Source organism: Eulemur rufifrons, chromosome 30 (genome assembly GCF_041146395.1).
Source record: "Eulemur rufifrons isolate Redbay chromosome 30, OSU_ERuf_1, whole genome shotgun sequence".
Lineage (NCBI taxonomy): Eukaryota > Metazoa > Chordata > Mammalia > Primates > Lemuridae > Eulemur > Eulemur rufifrons.
The window spans coordinates 21,258,086-21,273,193 of NC_091012.1; the positions used below are offsets into that span (position 1 = coordinate 21,258,086).

The 15,108-nt window shown below is 43.2% G+C and overlaps 1 pseudogene; it reads left to right on the plus strand.

The window, feature by feature from the left end:
* Positions 1–6,664: 6,664 nt before the first annotated feature.
* Positions 6,665–7,328, plus strand: LOC138378472 (small COPII coat GTPase SAR1A pseudogene; annotated as a pseudogene).
* The last annotated feature ends 7,780 nt before the right edge of the window (positions 7,329–15,108 follow it).

A 15,108-nucleotide genomic window follows, 5' to 3' on the forward strand; every position in this document is an offset into this window, starting at 1 on the left:
GCTAGTCCCTAGCATGCAGCGGAACCCCAATTGTTCTAGTAGCTGTAGGAGAGCTGATTCTTCAAGCTGTGTCTCTCTCCAACTGCGTCTTGGGTGTATAAGTCATGTTTAACAAATGAGCCTAAATTCTGGAAACCAAAAGTCTTATTTAGATATCAAGGTCTCTTAAATCCTCATGCCAATTCATATCTTCAACACAAGCAATCAAGAAAAAGGAAACCTGAAATCTACTCATTTATTTTCTGTTCTAAATCCATTTACTTGGTTTTGAAAAGAGTTCCACTGACATTATTAGATTTGTAGATCTTATATTCTATGTGAACTTTTAAAAAGTTTGCTACTTTGGAATTGATCCATGAATTCAGTAAAGTCTCAGGATACAAAATCAATACACACAAATCAGAGGCATTCATATATGCCAATAACAGTCGAACGGAGAAGCAAATTAAGGACTCAATACCCTTCAAAATAGCAACAGACAAAATAAAATACCTAGGAATATATTTATCTAAGGAGGTAAAGGACCTCTATAGGGAGAACTACAAAACACTGAGGAAGGAAATCGCAGAGCATGTAAATAGGTGGAAAACCATACCATGCTCGTGGATCAGAAGAATCAACATTGTTAACATGTCTATACTACCCAAAGTGATCTACAGATTCAATGCAATCCCTATTAAATTACCAACATCATTTTTCACAGATATAGAGAAAATAATTATACACTTTGTATGGAACCAGAGAAGACCCCATTTAGCAAAAGCAATTTTAAGCAATAAAAACAAAATGGGAGGTGTTAATTTGCCAGACTTCAAACTATACTACAAGGCTGTGGTTCTTTTTTTTTTTTGAGACAGAGTCTCACTCTGTTGCCTGGGCTAGAGTGAGTGCCGTGGCGTCAGTCTAGGTCACAGCAACCTCAAACTCCTGGGCTCAAGCGATCCTCCTGCCTCAGCCTCCCGAGTAGCTGGGACTACAGGCATGCACCACCATGCCCGGCTAATTTTTTGTATATATATATTTTAGTTGTCCATATAATTTCTTTCTATTTTTTTAGTAGAGACGGGGTCTCACTCTTGCTCAGGCTGGAAGGCTGTGGTTCTTAAAACGGCTTGGTATTGGCACAAGTGCAGGGACACAGACCAGTGGAACACAACAGAAAATCCAAATATAAAACCATCCTCATATAGCCATCTAATCTTTGACAAAGCAGACAAAAACATACTCTGGGGAAGAGGTTCCTTATTCAATAAATGGTGCTGGGAAAACTGGATAGCCACATGTAGAAGACTGAAACAGGACCCACAGCTTTCACCTCTCACAAAAATCAAATCATGGTGGATAACAGACTTAAACCTTAGGTGTGAAACGATTAGAATTCTAGAAGAAAATGTAGGAAGGACTCTTACAGACATTGGCCTAGGCAAAGAATTTATGAAGAAGACCCCTAAGGCAATCACAGCAACAACAAAAATAAATGAATGGGACATGATTAAATTAAAAAGCTTCTGCACAGCCAAAGAAACAGTCACAAGAGTAAACAGACAACCTACAGAATGGGAAAAAATTTTCACATACTACACATCTGATAAAGGACTGATAACAAGAATCTATTTAGAACTCAGGAAAATCAGTAAGAAAAAATCGAACAACCCTATCAAAAAGTGGGCAAAGGACATGAATAGAAATTTTTCAAAAGAAGATATAAAAATGGCTAACAAACATGAAAAAATGATCAACATCTCTAATCATTAGGGAAATGCAAATCAAAACCACCATGAGATATCACTTAACTCCAGTGAGAATGGCCTTTATCAAAAAGTCCCAAAACAACACATGTTGGCGTGGATGCGGAGAGACAGGAACACTCACTCATACACTGCTGGTGGGACTGCAAACTAGTGCAACCTCTGTGGAAAGCAATGTGGAGATACCTTAAACAGATTCAAGTAGACCTACCATTCAATCCAGCAATTTCATTATTGGGCATCTACCCAGAAGAACAAAAGTCATTCTATAAAAAAGACACCTACACCCGAATGTTTATAGCAGCACAATTCACAATTGCAAAGATGTGAAAATTTATCTAAATTTCTTAATTTGAAAACTGACCTAAAATCTTTGGGACTAAACACTTTCTTTATTGTGGCCAATACAGCAGTAAAAAACTAAACTGTCTTCTGCCTGTTCTCCTTGCATCCAGTGAAAACTAGCTGGCACCAAAGAGCAACCAATTATTTCCTTGGGGTCTCTGTACCCCATTACTAGGCCATGGGAAACCCTCCTGGAATCCATGAGCTACTACCTGAGCTAACTGACCAGGACAAAGTGGTGGTTTTTCAATATTTTTTCTCTTACCGTTTGGCATGGTTCAGCAAACTTGATCTTTGAAACCTTTCCAGTGTGGCTTCCTACTGCCCACTAATGGTTTCTCACTTAAGTAATATGAGGACTGTCATTCTGCTAGCCTTCCAAGCAAAAACAAAACATTAGGTCACTGGATCTTCCCTCCTCCACACACCCTCTAGGCATACCCTAAATTACCACTTGTGACAAAGCAATCCTCATCTGAAACTTTTCCCTGCTTCCCAGTGCCTGCACGGTAAGGTCCAGTGAAGCTGATAGCCAGGTGTGGAGACACCAACCTTAAGGACATGATGCTCGGTGAAAGAGGCCAGACACGAAAGGACAAATAGTGTAGGATTCTACTCATAGGAGGTCCCTAGATCAATCCAATCCATAGAGACAGGCAGTAGAATGCTGGGTGCCAGGGGCTGGAGGAGGGGGAGGAGGCAGTTCGTGTTTCATGGGGACAGAGTCTCAGTTTGGGAAGATGAACAAGTTCTGGAGATGGATGGTGGCGATGGTTGCCCAACACTGTGAATATGTACTTAATGCCACTGAATTATATTAATATACTTAAAAATGGTTAAGATGGTAAATTTTACGTTATGTAAATTTTACAACAATACAAAAGATTTTTAAAAAAAGCATAGACACCCTGGGGGTCCACTGTATGCATGAAACCTGGATCTTTGCCCCAACACACCTGCAACTGTAGCCTGTCTTCTCACTAGTCTCTGAAAAGGCCATGTTCATGTTTGTGCTTAAGTCTTTGCACATAGACTCCTCTAGCCTGTAGCACCTCTGCCTGTCACTTCCAAGTCTGCAAATGCAGCTTACATTTCTCCTTCTTTTCTTCCCCATATCACTTACTGTTTAAACGTCTGATGGGGCAGTTAATCTTGCAATTTCTTGTTATTTCAGCATTTTATGTTCAGAGTTTGTCCTGCACCCTCTTCCCTAATTTCCCTGATGGTCAGGACTGGGTCTCACGTGTGGCATAATAGAAAACTTTGAGGCACAGAGCAGGTTTCAAAGGTATGATGAAGGATCAAACGGTGAGTGGAAAGCAGAAAACTGCAGAAGGGTGTCCTATGAGGGCCATCTTCCTCTGAAATGGACAGTCCGCGGAAGTGAGGGATTGGAGCTCCTGGGGAGAAACCGGCTCAGCAGAGACACTCCAGGCAGAGGAGGACAATGCATCCCCTATGAGTTGAGGAAGCCTTTCAGGGGAAAAGGGAAACCCCAGCTCACCTCTAAACAGACTGTCAGGAGCCCATCAGCCTTGCCCTCTTCTGGGTTATCATTCTGGAGAGCAGCAGAATCCAGGGAATGCAGTGCTGCTGGGAGGGGAGGAAGAAACTATGAGAGAGACAGAGAGACCCTGGCCCTGTCCTGCAGCCAGCACACTCCTAAGTGAAAATGTCCACACCAACTGGGTACTCGTCACCTGGGAAATGGCAGCATCAGCTGTCTTACCCACCTCACAGGCACTGGAGTTCAGAATGATACGGGAGACACTGTAGTACTTTGTTAAGTGGAACCGGAATGAAAGTAATGATCACAAGAGCCAGGATGGCAGAAACCCTAGCAAGGTAGGGTTTCCACAAGCAGGAGGTGACATCTGAGCCAGCCACATTGTAGGAGCAGCTGTGCTGTCCAGTAAGACAGCCACAGAGCCACACGGGGCTATAGGGCCCTTGAATGTGGTGAGTCTGAGTTGAGATACACTGTGCAGGTCAAATACACACCGGATTTCAAAGAGTTAATGCAAAAGAAAGAATTTAAAATATCTCACTGGTAAATGTTTATATTGATTATACGTTGAAATGATAGATAACACTTTGGGATATGTTGGGTTAAATAAAACGCATGGTTAAAATTAATTTCACCAGTTTCTTTCGACGTGTAAATAAGGCTACTAGATTTAAAAAGCACACATGTGGCTCGCATTGTTTCTATTGGACAGCACGGGCCCCAAAGGGACGCTGCCTAGTACACTGCCCTGTGGTGGTCTGACATCCCCAAGGCAACGGACAACTTCTTTGCCTCTCCGCCCCCGCCCCCCAGGCCCTCTGCCAGCATTGATTTCCTCCTCCCTTGGTCGGGAGAAGGAGCTGATTCCCTCCTTGCCCGCCATAGCCCGAGGGTCTCGCCTCTCCACTCCACCATCCGGATTGGTTCCTGCATGGTCACCCTCCCTTCCTATCTGAGGAGTGGGCTCCGCACCAAGCTTCTGCTTCCGTGCCTGGCCCTTTACGATCCAAGCAGTGGGGCAAGGGGAGCCAGTGTGGGGACAGTGGGCTCAGGCCACACCCGCGCCCAGCCACGCCTATCTCCTCCTCCAGCTGTCACAGGCCTAGGCTTAGCGGTCACTATGGCAACCCCGCCATACAGGCCACCGCAGTCACCGATGGCCGGGCAGTGGGCCTACCTCCCAAGCTCCACCAGTCAATGACAGATCAGGGGACCCCCTCCCCCCGCGCCCAGCATAGCGCATGCGCACCGTGACACGGCCACAGCGAAAGGTACCGCGGCCGCCGCCGCCGCCGCCGCCGCCGCCTCTCGGGCTCCTCTAGGACCAGCGGCAGCGGCTCTGCCTGGTGCACCCTCAGAAAGCACTGTTCGCCCGCTAGCCCCCGAAGGCACACGGGGGTGCACGAGCCCTCCCAGAGGATCCTGGGACTCGTAGTCCGCAGCCCAGACACAGGCCGGCCCACGCTGCTGCTGCCCCCCACGCGCGCGGGGGCGGGGACTTTGAAGACGAGGGTTCCCGCAGACTACACTCGGCGCTGCCTGCAGCCACGTGTGGCAGGGCGGAGAGGGGGGACGGTGGGCGCTGGCGTTCCCCCGCCGCGTGGCCACCCGCAAAGGCAGGTGGAGTTCCCGCGGACGGCGGGGATGGAGCCAGGATCCGGTAGATTGCCTCCCGCCCGGGCTGTGGGTCGGGCGCCTCCCGTGCGCCAGGTAGGCGCGGGGAGCCGGGACAGGCACAGATTCCGCCCCCGGGGAGTTCGGCAGTGGCAAAGCAGCGGGGCGACTCACCAGGACGGGGCAAGCTACTGAGAAGGGTAGCTGACCGCCAATCCACGGCCGCAGGAGAGGTGAGGCGGAGAGGGAACCTCCTACTGGGGCGATGCTCGGGTTGCTCAGACCTCACTCCCACGGAGCCTCACTCGGCTCTGGGTCTCGGGACCACCCGCATGGACCACAGCTCTGTTTTAAGGACCCATACGATTTAGCCAGGCGAAGGTGAAGGACAATTATGAGTTACACCAACCATCTCCCTCAACACTCCCAATCCCCATCCAATCCAATACAAAAAGTTCCCTTGATTCCACCCTCCAAATACCTTTCAAATTCGCTTTTCTCCATTTCCATCGCTACCACCATAGTCTAAGCCGTTAATCTTTATAAATCTGGTTCATGTGTCTCGGGCGTGTGCAAAGACGTTCCAAGGGTTAGGTGGGCAGGGCTAGTTTTAATTCCCTGGAGTTTCGCGTTCAGGACACGACTTCCTATTCTCCATCTGCTTGATATCTGGTGGCTTCTTCATGCAAACTCTCCATCCCACAGCCCCGTCCACAAGTACAGTTTCCCGCCTTCCAAAAGAAAAGCATACCCCTTACTCAGCCTGAACTACTCATCCTGATGTACTCAAGTGCATCGTCCCAGGATTTAAAACTCAGCAGGGCTGGCAAACGAAGGGACAACTGGAATCATTGGTTTAGGGGAGACCCCTTCAGTAATTATGAAATCACTAGACACTGGTTTAGAGCTTGACTTTTCGTCTTACACAAATTGTATTTCTACTGGGAGTGAAGCACGGTTCTAAACCGCCAGCATTTTAGCCTGTGTTGAGGTATGAATTCAGATATATTGTAGAACGGAGCAGTGGAAATGATTTGGCATCTGCTATCCCACAATGTTATTAAATAATTTATTTCTCTTGAGACAGAGACCCCTGTCTTTTTTCATATACTGAATTTTCCTAGTTATTCTTGATGCTCATGGCTAGGACATGCCAATAGCTAAGGGGAAAAGGCACAAACGATTAAATTTGATTAGGATACTCATTGTTTTCAGTTTATCTGGAATATTCTCTGGTCCTTCCAAATAATCTAGATACAGTGGCTAAAACCCACAGATTAAAAGGTTTACATTTTTTTTTTTTCAGGAAGGATGTACTTCATATTATACAATAAGGTAATTAAAATCTACTTTTAGGGTCCTGGGTGCTGCTGGTCTGTGTGCCATGAGGGAGGGTCTTAGCTGCCCGCCGCTGTTGGAGGAGCCCCCCGGGTTGTAGTAAGCATTAATAATGTCTTTCCTCTTCGAGTGCATCTACAATGGCTTCAGCAGTGTGCTCCAGTTCCTAGGACTCTACAAGAAATCTGGAAAACTTGTATTCTTGGGTTTGGACAATGCGGGAAAAACCACTCTTCTTCACATGCTCAAAGATGACAGATTGGGCCAACACGTTCCAACACTGCATCCGACATCAGAAGAGTGGACAATTGCTGGAATGACTTTTATAACTTTTGATCTTGTGGGCATGAGCAAGCACGACGGGTTTGGAAAAATTATCTCCCAGCAATTAATGGGATTGTCTTTCTGGTGGACTGTGCTGATCATTCTCGCCTCATGGAATCCAAAGTTGAGCTTAATGCTTTAATGACTGATGAAACAACATCCAATGTGCCAATCCTTATCTTGGGTAACAAAATTGACAGAACAGATGCAATCAGTGAAGAAAAACTCCGTGAGATATTTAGGCTTTATGGACAGACCACAGGAAAGGGGACTGTGACCCTGAAGGAGCTGAATGCCCGCCCCATGGAAGTGTTCATGTGCAGTGTGCTCAAGGGGCAAGGCTACGGCGAGGGTTTCCGCTGGCTCTCCCAGTACATTGACTGATGTTTGGACAGTGAAAATAAAAGAGCTTTACTTCTCTGGACTGATGCTATTCACAGCTTCCTCATGAACTTTTCTGATACAACAAGGAAAGCTCTCCAACCGAGTCTGGCGTTGAGAAGCCAAAAGTCTTTGTCAACTCTCTCATCGCCCAGTGGTGACATGTGTTCTTCTCCACACTGTTGGGAGGTAACGCTGCCCCATATGCTGGTGCAGGTCAGGATCCCGGGACTTGGAAACTGGCAGAATTTGCCGGGTAAAACTGTGTGCCATCACGGGGCACCTGAAAAGAAAAACACGTCTCGCCACTGTGGTTGATTTCAAATTGAAGAAAGTGATTCTATTTTTTAAAGAAAGTGTTGTTAATGTAATTGGTATCCCTCTTAATTTTTGAGTTCACAATTTACTTGGTCCAGAGTTTTCTATTCTTTTTTTTTTTTTTTAACTAATGAGTGGTATTTAGATACTTCATAAATTTATGGACAGATACACATTGGAGGCCATGGCTCGGGCGGGTGAACTTAACTCCTGCTGAGTTAGCAAGTTGGGGAGAGAAGTTCCCCTGAGCTCACCTATCTCTACGACTGCCTAGTAGGTGGCATCACCTTGTGCACAGAGAACTAGAAAAGGGGCAGAACCCTGGCCTTGCAGTTGCAGGTTTCCACTGTGGTACGCTCCTCACAGAATGCGTAGTAGATTGTTCACTGTGGAGGGGTTAATTACAGAGGGAGTTATTATTATTTTTACTTATAAAGTTATAAATTTCAGCCAGTCTTTGCTTTTATACTGTTGTGAAATTTCATTTCTCTATAGCACCTTCTTTTTTCATTTTGAATTATAAAAAGTGACTTCCAACTCATGAAAGAGTTGAGACCGTCTCTCATGTTGTCACATACTGCAGATGTGTCTCAGTTACTTTTGCACAGACTCTAGGGGGAAATTTTTCTGAATAGGAGGACAAAGGACAAAGTTAACAGCTTAAGGGCTCTTAATTCTGTGAGTTGAGGACTTACAATGGGTTATAGTTGCAACTGTTTGAATTTAGGAAAGATTTACTCGGTGGGCTTTAAAATTTCCACTTGCAGAATTTAGTCTTGATTTGGCTGTTCATGAACTCTTTTTCTTAAATCTTTTCTCCTTCTCAGTCACCTGTTTCATTCATTGGTGTTTAAAGTAAAAGTTAACATCTGTAGCTTTTCCAGATTTTTTTTGCGGGGGGTGGTATAAAATTGCCTTTCTCCATTTTAGAAATAAGTTAGGAAAAACATTAACTCAAAAACTGCCTGTAGAACTGTTCCTTTGGAGGCAGCATCATTTATTGTCAGAGAACACCCAGTGTGAAAGCATCAGCATCCCCACTAGGGTGATGAAGATTATTTTTATAGCGTTCCATTTTCTTAGTGCCATGTGTGAAATTGGATTTTCATGATACCCTTGTAGTAAAAGATGAGAAGATAGGAGATGGTCTTAACATGAGAGGGTATCTTTATTCCCTTTTCCTTTAATAAAAGATTAGAGGTAGTTTCCTCAAAATTGAAAATTGTAATGATGCTTATTTGTGGAGGATTGAACTAAATTCAGTGGATTCCTTTTTAATGTAAGGTGGGGAAACTGTGGATAACATTACTGGGGTGAGAGTGTCATTCTTTAGTTGGATTTCTCAGTCTTCGGCACTGGCCTGTTGGGAAAGCATACTTTTTCACTGCCAGGTCCTGAGTGCAGGGGCTCAATGCATGCATTTCATTTATTAGCAAGCATGGCTGGATTAAGACAAAATTATTGGTTTGGAAAGGTGTTAAAGCCTTAAGTGAACAAATCTAGCTAACCATGAATGAACTAGGTAGTTAACTTGTATACCTTTTTATTTCCCCTGGTTAAAGGTTACTCAGACTTCTCTGTTCAGAGACATTTTCCCTAATCACTTTGTTGCAAGCTGGAAAACTATGGGTTCTACATAGGGCAGCTCTTGTGAAAGTGGTTTATTCCACTGGAGAAAGAGAGGATTGAAAAGTCAATTAGCATCAGTCTATTTCTTGTCCCACAGAACACCATTCTTAAGATAGCTGAAAGAAGCTGCTCTGAGGAGCTTAGCTCCAAACACAGGATCAGAGCCTTGTATGGGAACTCCCATGAGTTGAGACTTTCCATTCTGTTTTATCAGAGTACATATGTCCTATTTCAGGAAGAGTAAAACAGTCTTTACAAAAGAAAGTCAATCTGTATTCTAAGCATTTTAATAAAAAGTTAAAACAGAAAAAAAAACCTACTTTTACCAGATCAAATCATGAAATATTTATTCCAATTATAATGACCTTATTTCACCTTATAAAATGTTTTATATTTTCTACCTCTTTTAAATTGGAAAAAAATTGCTAGATATCACACCAATTAATTTTGAGCAGTATATGCTTTTCTCTTTCATTAATGACATGGGAAAAGTTTGATCATTATATCTAATAAAATTAAGGTATTTGTTTCTGAGGTTTACCTGGTTCTTAAATATTTATTCTGCAAAGACCAACACTAAAGTTGAATACAGGCAAAGATTCATACCATGCTTTCCATTATAATACCTTCTTTAATAATATAACATTTAAGTTACAAATCACATAGCTTTATCGTAAATTAGGAGATGAGAAACAGCATTATTACCTTGTTTTGCAATTTATTAAAAATGGAGAAATTCATTATATTACCTATATAACATTTTAATCTTGATATTAATGTTTTTGGTAATATCTATGTTAAAAGAAATACGGTTTTTAAATATATTTTTCCAATGGATACTAACACAATTATTTAATTTGAAAAATAAAGTCAGACTATTCTGACAGAAATTAGCACATTAAGTGCCGTGTGAGTTGTATTTAACACGCTAGTTTTGAGTCCAGGGCCTCGTAAAGCATATGTAACTCACACATCTCTTCACCTTGGGAGCTGTGAGAACTATTTTTCAAGTTCCATTAAACTCATGCACAGAAAACAATTAAAAAAATACAAATTTTTCATTAAATTAGAAAGGGTCATTTTGTTTTCAAAATTTTTGTTCTATTTTTGTAATAAAACACCATGGTCTCAAGGAAAAAAAATTTTTTTCTAGTGTGCCAGTCAGTGTGTTAAGGCTGATTTAGCTCATTGGTATGACAATGATGAATGCTTTTCCCAGTAAAGTTTTATGGTATATATTTGCAATATATTGAATGAGCTAAATCTTCAGCTTTAATGTTTCGACAAAAATATGTTTAAGACATGTGTAAGGTAAGAACATTGCATCAAAAGCTAGTTATTGTCAAAAGTGTGTTTAAATTAGTAGTCAATGTGCCCAGCCTTTTCTGAGTAAACCAGGTTAAACAAAGCACCTCTAAGTGGAAGAATAAGAGATAAAATCTATAGCCATGTCTTTGCAAAGCCTTTTTGGTATATTTCTCAGAAATTGCAAAACAAAGGGCTCTGATGACTGGGCAACAAATTCTTTTGCATGTCAGGTGGTTTCTAATTCTTTGCAAAGGGACCTACTTGGGTTGTCAGGTGACTAGATCCTTGAAATTAATTTTTGAGGAAAGATTATTGTGTGATTGTTGGCAGATACAGTGGAAGGAATTAGAAGAAATAAATGACATACAATATTAAATCTTCTTTTACTTTCATCTGCTTCTTGAGGTAAAAAAGATAACTTGGATGAAAATTAAAGCAAAACCCTGTCTCATACTTGCCATACCTCATACTTGTCCATGAATACATTAATTCATTTAAAAAAAATCCTATCCATCTCATTTTAAAGATTTATTTTTCTAACAAAATTTTACTTTTCATGTTTATAATTATTTACCAAAAATTTTACTATCATTGTTATTTTTGAATAACTGAGTACTACAGTGATAGAATTTTTTTAAATTTAGAGTCTTAAATCACAATGAATAAAATAAAATTTCATTGCCTTTGGGTATATATTCAACAGAGGGATTGCTGAGTCATCATTATCATATGGTAATTCAATTTTTTTTTCTTTAGGAATCTCCATACTGTTTTCCATAATGGCTACACCAATCTACATTCCCACCAACAGTGTATAAGGGTTCCCTTTTTTCCACACCCTGGCCAACACTTGTCTCTTGTCTTTTTGATAATAACTATCCTAGCAGATATGAGGTGATATCACATTGGGGCCTTGATTGCATTTCCCTGATGATTAGTGATGTTGATCTTTCCATATGCCTATTGGCCATCCGTACGTCTTCTTTTGAGAAATGTCTATTGAGGTCCTTTGCCCATTTTCTAATTGGGTTAATTGGATTTTGGGGGGGTTATTTTGTTTGTTTTTTAGTTGCTGTTTGTTTTTGCTTTTGAATTGTGTGAGCTCCTCATTTTGGATATTAACCCCTCACGAGATATGGTTCACAAATATTTTCTCTCAATCGGAAGGCTGCTTTTTCATTTTACTGATTGTTTCCTTTGCTGTGCAGGAACTTTTTAATTTGGTATAATCCCATTTGTTTATTTTTGCTTTTGTTGCCTCAGTTTTTGGTATAATAATCAAAAAATTATTGCCCAGGCCAATATCAAGTAGCTTTCCCCCCATGTTTTCTTCTAGTTTTATAGTTTCAGGACTTACATGTAAGTCTTTAATCCATTTTGAGTTTATGATGTAACATAAAGATCCAATTTTATTCTTTTGCATGTAGATATCCAGTTTTCCCAACACCATTTATTGAAGAGACTGTCTAGCCTTTCTCCATTGTCTCTTCTTGGTAGTCTTGTAGAAAATTAGTTGAGGATGGATTTACTTCTGGGCTCTCAATTCTTTCCCATTGGTCTATGTGTCTCTTTTTATGCCAGAACCATACTGTTTTGATTACTATAGCTGTGTAATGTAGTTGGAGATTGGGAGGTGTGCCTCCAAATTTGTTTTTCTCTCTCAAGATTGTTTTGGCTATTTGGGGTCTTTTGTGGTTCTCTATGTATTTTAGAATTGTTTTTTCTATTTCTGTAAAAATGCTACTGGAATTTTGTTGAGACACTTTTCTGTTTCAAGCTCCAACAACCAAGATTCATGGTTGTCAAGAGGATTGTCTTAGCCAGGCTATATAGAAGTTTAAAAGCCGAGAGTTACACTCTTTGTGCTCTTTGGACCTCCCCCCTCGCTGCTGAGATCTCTGAACTCTAGAGCTGCACCTGATCTGCAACAAGCATTTAATAAATACTTGTTGAAACTTTGCATCTCTGTAGCATCTGTTCGTTGAAGGAAATGCATAGAAAAAGATTTTGTGGCTGGGCATGATGGCTCACAACTGTAATCCCAGCATGTTGGGAGGCCAAGGAAGGAGGACTGCTCAAGGCCAGGCATTTGAGACCAGCCTGGGCAACATAGCAAGACCCTGTCTCTACAAAAAAATGTAAAAATTAGCCAGGAATGACATGCACCTGTAGTACCAGCTACTTGGGAGGCTGAGGTGGGAGGATGCCTTGAGCCCAGGAGTTTAAGGCTACAGTGAGCTATGATCGCACCACTGCACTCCAGCCTGGGTGACAGAGTGAGACCCTGTCACTAAAAATAAATAAATAAGTAAATAAATAACTTTTGCTTCTCACCTGAATGGACACTAGGACACTGGAGGGGGGTGTGGATTCCCTTGATGGATAAGGCAGAGTTTATCCTGCTACATTTGCTTGGGGGATAATGTCCTGATGGTTTGTGGTCTACCCTTAGACTGTGCACTCAGTCACAGCAGGGTCTATTTCTGCTCTGGCCTGCAGTCATGAGTTCAGCACACACTATAACGAACGCAGTGGGTAACTCCTTCTTGGATGATTAATTAGGGCCATCATTTTGTTTGGGGAAAGCTCTGAAGGCTCCCTAATGTTCTTCCTTCCCAAGCAAGAGGGACAGGAAAGTCCTTCACCCCAGGCTCCCTGGAGGCATTTGAACAAGGTCAAATGGGTCAATCAGGAGAGAGAGGGACCATGAAGGAGAGCCACGGACAAGTAGGCAGAGGCTTCAGAGCTCACCGAGGGACCATTGGACCAGCCTGGGCCCAGCTCCAAAGGGAGGAATCAGAGTCTGTCAGCCCGATCAGTGTGGTACTGGGCAGGAATGCTGTCCCTCCAAGCATTGATGTGGCCGGTAGGAAAGACAGGCCCGCCCTCCTCTCTTGGGCTGCTCTCCTAGGAAATGGCTGGATTCTGAGAAAGCAGAGCTGGAAGGAGAAAGAAGCCTCAGAGAAAAGCAGGCCCCACTGCCTTGCAGTAGCACAGCCCCACAGCCTGGAGATCGGTGTGCCCACAGTCTCTCTGACACAGGCCTCCGAGATTCCACTGTCCCTGCAATTCACCAGTTCTCACTCTGACCACCCACCCTGCCTCTTAAGAGAGGTGGAGCCTAAATAGGGGCGAGGTACCCATCTATCCACCAGGTGCTCTATGGAAGAAACATGCTATCACAGCACATGAATGCAGAAACGTCTTCAAACCTTTATGACATACACTCTCCAGGGGGGTTCTCATGGCCACCCCACGAGACAAGCAGGTAGCTCCAAATGACAGATGAGGACATGGGGGGGTTATTTCCTCAGGCAAGCACAATGAAATCCAGGTGCTCTGCAACACAGCCTCGAAGAAGACAATTCCTTTAACAGCCACCTGTATTTGGAGTGCACAGTTCGATGACTGTTGACAATTGCATATAGCCAGTAACTAACCCAGACCCCTATTAAGATACAGAAAATTTACAACTTCCCACAAAATACACTCAAGCTCGTTCCCAGTCACCTGAACCTCCCAGAGAGAATAACCCTCTAAATTTCCCACACCAAAGATCTGTCTTCCTGCTCTTGCATTTCACGGATACGGAATCACACACCAGCACTCCCTGTGTATCACTGATGTCCCTCAGCATGATGTATGTGAGATACATCCATGTGGTAGCCAGGGTGAGGAATGCATGCCTTTTCACTACTGTGGAGCCCCGCACTGCAGGGATACACAGAAACTCTCTTTTCCATTCTCACTCGCACAAGCATGTGGCTTGGATCGAAGTGGGAAATGGTGATAAAACCATGCAAGCTTCCTTTGTGAGCGTGCCTGTGGGCATTTGTTTCCATTCTGCTTTAAATATTAGAAATATAACAGATGGATCGTAAGGCAGTTGTATATTGAAATTTATATTTTTAAAAAATGAATACACATACTTGAAGGTCTTAGGACAATTTACACTTTGATACTTAACAAGAACTCCATCTCAAGATCCGAATTGTAGGGGAATCGAACCTTTCCCAGGTGAGGGAGTGAGCAGGGCTGGTTCCTTCTGCAGGCTCTGAGACACAATCTGTCCCATTCCTTGCTCCCAGTTTCTGGTGGCCTCAGGCATAACTTGGCTCAGGGCAGCATCACTCCAGTGTTCACATGGCATTCTCCCTGTGTGCATGTCTCTCTGTGTGCCCGAATGTCCCCTTTTCATAAGGACGCCAGTCATATTGATGATCAGGGGCCCATCCTACTCCAGTATGACCTCACCGAGATCTAAGTGCAGCTGCCACGACTCTGTCTATCTCCAAATAAGGTGACGTCCCGAGGTACTGCGGGTTAGGACTTCACCGTAGGAACTGGGCAGGGAGGCAGACTCCATTCCAGGCACTGGGGATCCCAGGGTGGGAAACACGCTGCTACGGTTTGAATGCTCGTGTCCCCTCCGAGATTTATGTTGAAAGTTAATGCCCAATGCAAGAGTACTAAGAGGTGGGGCCTTTAGGATGTGATTAGGCCATGAGGGCTGTGCCTTCATGGATGGGATGAGTCCCTTGTAAAAGGGCTGGAGAGAACTAGGTAAGCCCCCCTCCCCTTTTGCCCTTTGGTCCC